The 5,705-nt window shown below is 38.8% G+C and overlaps 1 long non-coding RNA gene across 1 annotated transcript; it reads left to right on the top strand.

Moving 5' to 3' along the window:
- The first annotated feature begins 3,571 nt into the window (after nt 1-3,571).
- On the top strand, nt 3,572-4,972 carry LOC119765626. Its single transcript, XR_005276862.1, has 3 exons — nt 3,572-3,935; nt 4,031-4,375; nt 4,636-4,972. It is a non-coding gene; the product is annotated as an uncharacterized LOC119765626 (long non-coding RNA).
- The last annotated feature ends 733 nt before the right edge of the window (nt 4,973-5,705 follow it).

Below are 5,705 nucleotides of genomic sequence, written 5' to 3'. Positions count from 1 at the left end.
GTCGAGAATTGTTGGATAAACCTTTAATAACAATTTGAAAACTACTTCTCAAATAGTGAAACTGGGAAAAAAATTAGGATTAACCTTAAATAACCATATGGAAACTATTTCCAAAATAGTAGCCGTAGGTAAAAATAGCAAGAAAAATCTTTAAAAACCATTTACAAACCCTTTCTAAAATAGTAGACGCAAGGTTAAAAATTGTAAAAAAAAACCTTAAAATACTATTTAAAAACCACTTTTCAAACAGTAAAAACCGGGGGAAAAAGTTCGCTTTTACGCGAAAATTAACTTTATTTTTACCATTACACAAATGGTAATTTGACGAAACGTTGTTCGGGGATTTTTAAGGTTACCGTTGCTAACCACCCTCAATTCAGATGGTCGAACTTTATGATAAATGGTAAGGTACCATTTCCGATATGGTATTTTTAAGGTTTTCCTACCATTTTTTAAATAGTGGTTACGATCTCTGAAATGGTGAGTAAACCATTTAACAAAAAGTTTTTTTAAGGTTCTCGTTTATGCGGGATAACCCGGATGAACGAGGATGATTTAGTGACCATAAAGAAACATTAAATTACTTTTTGGGAAATGTTGACGATTTGTCAAATTGTTGGTTCGAAAATATGGAGTTATGTTTTCACAAATAGTCAGTATTTGGAAAATTGTTAATTTAAATTTTAAATGCTGCAAGACTTTGATCATATTCCTGATTATGAATTAATTATTTGACAGATCTTATGTTTTTAGGGTAAAATGCAAACATGTAAAATTTTAGTGTAACACGTTGTTTGTGTACGTAGGACCTTTTCAGATAAACTCTATTTATATATATTTTTTTAAATTTTAATCAAAATTCTTTTAAAGAAGCTGTTTTTACAAAATTAGAAATTAATATATTGTTTCTACAAAATAAGAAATATTTATGTTTTTTATTTAATCTACATGAAGTATAAACATAATTTTAGTTGTAACACATAGTTTCATAGCATCCAACTCGGGCAAAAATTTGTTGGTGACATCAACATTCAATTAGATGGCCTTTTAGTTTAATTATTGCACAAAGTGCAAAAAAAAACTATATAAGACACACACCCTAGTTTGAAATTCTAGAGTTTTTTTTATTAGGTCCTATAAACATATGAAAGACAATAGTTTATTCGTCCTTTAAAAAAAAACTCTGCAAAGTTTGCAATATTTCTAACTAAACCGATTCCCAACTATTTGCACTGCATTTTCAAAAAAAAGTTTCATGCGTTTCAATGTCGTTGGTTGCATCCAAGTTTTAATGCATTCCACTTGTATCCAACATTGCATAATATAGATCGACTTAATTAATCAATCGACATGATCGACATAAATGGCCAAACCCCCTTTTGAACGTCTGTCAAAACACAAAGTTCGCGAACAACCAAACATTCGGCACAGTTCGTGGAGGAGGAAAAAAACCTTGTGCGCTCCGTATCCTTGTTCCGGTGGGACCTTTGCGTTCCGTTCCGACCGTGGATCCGCGCGGAATTTGCGACGAGTGAAGATCTCTTTTGGGTACTTGCCAAAGTGCGCATTTTTGTGATTGTTTTGTGCGAAAATTTTCTCTCCCCCCACTTAGGGTCAAGGTTGACTTGGCAAGATTGTCCGTATTTTGGTCGGAGTGTCTCGCGTAGACCGGAATTGGACTGTCGGCAGGACAGCGATGGCAAAGGGTGCCGCAGGCGGAATGGGTGCCGGCGCTGAAGGACAACGAGCAGGCTGAGGTGCTGTACAATCTGTTTCAACGGCCGTAAGTTGGAACATGTTTCGTTTAATTATTTTGAGATGATCACAATCTTTCGTTTTCAGCGTAATCAAGTGCGAATCCTGGAGCACTGCGAAGCGTCCATTGTGCTGATCGCTGACGGCGTGATGCTGCTGTACGTAGATTTTGCATCGCTTCGATCTACCTGGTGTTGAACAAGGAATTGATCGAGCGATACAGCCAAACTGCAAAGCACATGAGCCAGTTGCTGGAGCTGGGAATGCTCGCTCCGAAGCTTATCATTCCACATTTGTCCACGATGAGCGACGAACTGAGGAACCTGGAATCTTACGTGATGCGCAACTGTGTCCTGCATATCATGGGCGAAGCCATCGTGACCGAGCTGACCTAGGAGGAACTGGCCGATGAGCTGAAGGAAACACGCGATGACTTCCTGCATGATTTGTTCAACCACACGATGGATGTCCCGTTTTTGATAAACTCACGGTTTGAAATTTGTCGCAATTTGTTCTTGCTGTTTGGTGGCAACGTAACCGGCCAGAACATTGAAACGATGTGATTTTGTTATATCTAAGTAACTTTTAAAAATGGTACTGAATTAACCCACCGGAGGTCGCGTACGTGTACTTTGTACACAGTTTGTAAGGGCACTTGTAAGAAAGGCGAAAACACGCGACTTCCCGAAGGTTAAAAATGCGGAATTTAGAATTTTGCTTTGTATTTTACACCAAAAACTTGTATGTGGTGAAAGGCTATTCCACAAAGCGCGCGCTCTCTCTCTCTTGTGTTTATTAGGGTGGGTACGGATTTTGAAAAGTTCTCAGATCAAGTTCTGGTGTGGTTCCCCTTGTAGGGCATACCCATAGGGACTCTCACGCCAAATTTCAGCTCATTTGGTTGAAAACTGGCTTGTCTCAAACGAGTTCAAGTTTACATGGGATTTACTATGGGAAATTTTGAATTTTCGTTCATTCGCTCCTACAGGCCTGGGGAAAACATGTAGAAACTTCTAGGATGGCCAGAAATGAGCGGAATCGTCTGGAGAACAACTTTCCCTAAGAGACCAGGTCGATTCGTTCAACCCCCATCGAGCTCAACGGCAATAGATCCGGGGTTTTCGGAATCAACCGTTTTCCCCAGAAAAGCATCAAATTTTCCTTAGCATGCTATGAATGCTAGATGAAAACCGCGACGCCACATGTCAAACAGCTACCACGTGATTGTAAAAATTGCACCATAACAATTTTTTTTCTTATTTGGAGGTTTAGAATACAGCTAAATAGTATCAGGATCACCATAAATGATAATTCTATAGTACAAAAGTAATGAAAACAATTTGTTTATAGACGATGCTAGTCCACGTGGTAGCTGTTTGACATGTGGCGTCGCGGTGTTCATCTAGCATTCATAGCATGCTAAGGAAAATTTGATGCTTTTCTGGGGAAAACGGTTGGTTCCGAAAACCCCGGATCTATTGCCGTTGAGCTCGATGGGGGTTGAACGAATCGACCTGGTCTCTTAGGGAAAGTTGTTCTCCAGACGATTCCGCTCATTTCTGGCCATCCTAGAAGTTTCTACATGTTTTCCCCAGGCCTGTAGGAGCGAATGAACGAAAATTCAAAATTTCCCATAGTAAATCCCATGTAAACTTGAACTCGTTTGAGACAAGCCAGTTTTCAACCAAATGAGCTGAAATTTGGCGTGAGAGTCCCTATGGGTATGCCCTACAAGGGGAACCACACCAGAACTTGATCTGAGAACTTTTCAAAATCCGTACCCACCCTAGTGTTTATATTTCTGTTTTCGCCCGTCGCGCGCAGTGACAGTCAAAAGAGGTCTGCGCTGAAAGTTGACAAGTCAAAACTCCTCTTGTTTTGGTGCGTTTCGTCGTGGTCGTCACGGTTCGCGGTTGTTTATAAGCATCTTCACTATTTTCGCGTTCGTGTTTTGTTTTCAAAAGTGAGTGTAAAAGAACTGCCTTCCATCCTCACAGCAAGTATTGGCTGCGTTTGTTTACATCCGTGAGCAGCTAGAAAAAAAAAGTTCCATCCTTCCGTCCAGCGGGATCGAAGTCGCCGAGGAGGAAAAACAATACAAAGGTGACAATTGAGTGGTTTTCCGGATCGTTTGTTTACAGAAGTGTTTGCTTCTAGAGTGCTACGTGAAAATCCACCAGGTTTGTTTACTTCCAAGAACCAACCAAAACAAATCAACCGGATAACCACGCAAATTTTTATTTAATTTTTAATGCAAACAATCATGTTGTTTCAGATTTCGACGAAAAGTACCTTTTCAGATTTGTGATTCCGACCCCGGCTGCCACCAACAAGGACGCGTTTTTAGCGACAGATTCTCTCGGTGAATCCCGAATTGTGTGGACCTGTTCTTGTGCATTCTAGTCGACATTGTCGAGGATGGTCGTGGGCAAAGTTCGTCGCGGCCATTTAGATAGGTATATTTAGCTTATCTTCCCTCCTCCTCTTCGTCCTCCTCTTGAGTAAAAAGTCTTTTCGAGCGGCCAAGCAGCAGTTGATATTCTGTTGACGGAGCTGGCAATAGAACCAATGCAGCCCGAGAGTTTTCGGCCTAAATGGAAACATCACAAAGAATGTACTGGTATGTATGTCGAGAAGTTTCATTTCTTATTCCCATTTGCTTTTTTTTATGTGAATCTCGTTGTTTGCCCATCAAACATAATTCGAATAAATCAGAAGTACTCTGTTTGATTTGCACTTTCTCTAAATTCTCTCATTTCAAATGTGCAACTCGATTTATTTGCAGATTTTGTATTCAACGTAGAGTGGAATATCACCATGGGACTTGAATATTATATTGTAAATAAATACATTGTGGTTTATTTTGTTTTATTTTTCTAGGTTTGTACCTGAAGCATGCTTTGATCTTAAAATGAATTTCGTCAAGTGCGACAGGTCATCAGGGTGCGACACGCTCTCATCAACCAGCGGTGCCACTTTTATCTAAACTCGAAGCTTCCAAACTACGAATAACCGGCGTGATATAGCTGCGCCGTTTCCTATCGCAAGCGATTTCAAGTCAAGCAGAGTACCTAATTGACGACGTCCACAGGATGGCGAAGATGGAGCTGGCATCGAAAATGCTACAGTTGTGCTGGATGGGGCGTACGACTTTGATCAACATCCTGCTGTAGCGAAAGTTTCCTTCAGATTTGTTTAACTTAGAATTAGAAATGTCTTTTTTGACAAGTCAAACCTTTAGACACACGCAATACCTCTTCCTCCCTAAATTAAACACCAGTTAAAAGGAACCCCCTTTTAGCTTAGGATTTTTCGATCATTGTACTACTAAAATGACAAAATAAATTAAAACATTTGGACAAAGTAAAACTGCACTGTTTTTTTGCTCAAAATCCCGAAAACCCTTAAAAATTGATGTTAATTCGAATTGTTACAACCATTTCTCAAAATGTAACGCGCCATGGAAAATCACTCAAATAACTATTTAAAACCATAAAAATACCGTTTGAGAAATGGTGAAATCCCTAAAATATATACGCAAAAATGAACTTTCAAAAAGAATTTGACAAAGTGTCGCTAGAAGAAAAAATCAAATAGTGAATATTGCTAACAACATATATGGGGAATAGTTCACTATTTGAGAGACAGTGAGGAATTAAAAAAAATATTTACCAAATAGTTGCTATACAATTTTATAAAAGGTTGATTGAATATTTAACAAATGATTTTCAAACGGTTTTTTTCTATGCGGGAACCTAATGACCTATTTAATAAATTGTAAGATTGTTTGGGCAATGGAAAATGTACGGTTGCACCCTATTTGGTGTATTATCAAGATCATTTAGGAAAAATCATTCGACAAATGGTGACTGTATGGTTGTTGACTATGCGGGAGAGGCATAATATTTTCTAATGGGGTAGTTAAGGGTTACAAATTCATGGAACGATAT

This window comes from Culex quinquefasciatus, chromosome 1 (genome assembly GCF_015732765.1).
Source record: "Culex quinquefasciatus strain JHB chromosome 1, VPISU_Cqui_1.0_pri_paternal, whole genome shotgun sequence".
NCBI classification, from domain to species: domain Eukaryota; kingdom Metazoa; phylum Arthropoda; class Insecta; order Diptera; family Culicidae; genus Culex; species Culex quinquefasciatus.
Note: the sequence above shows the minus strand (reverse complement) of the source record. Positions and strands in the feature narration are given on the sequence as shown.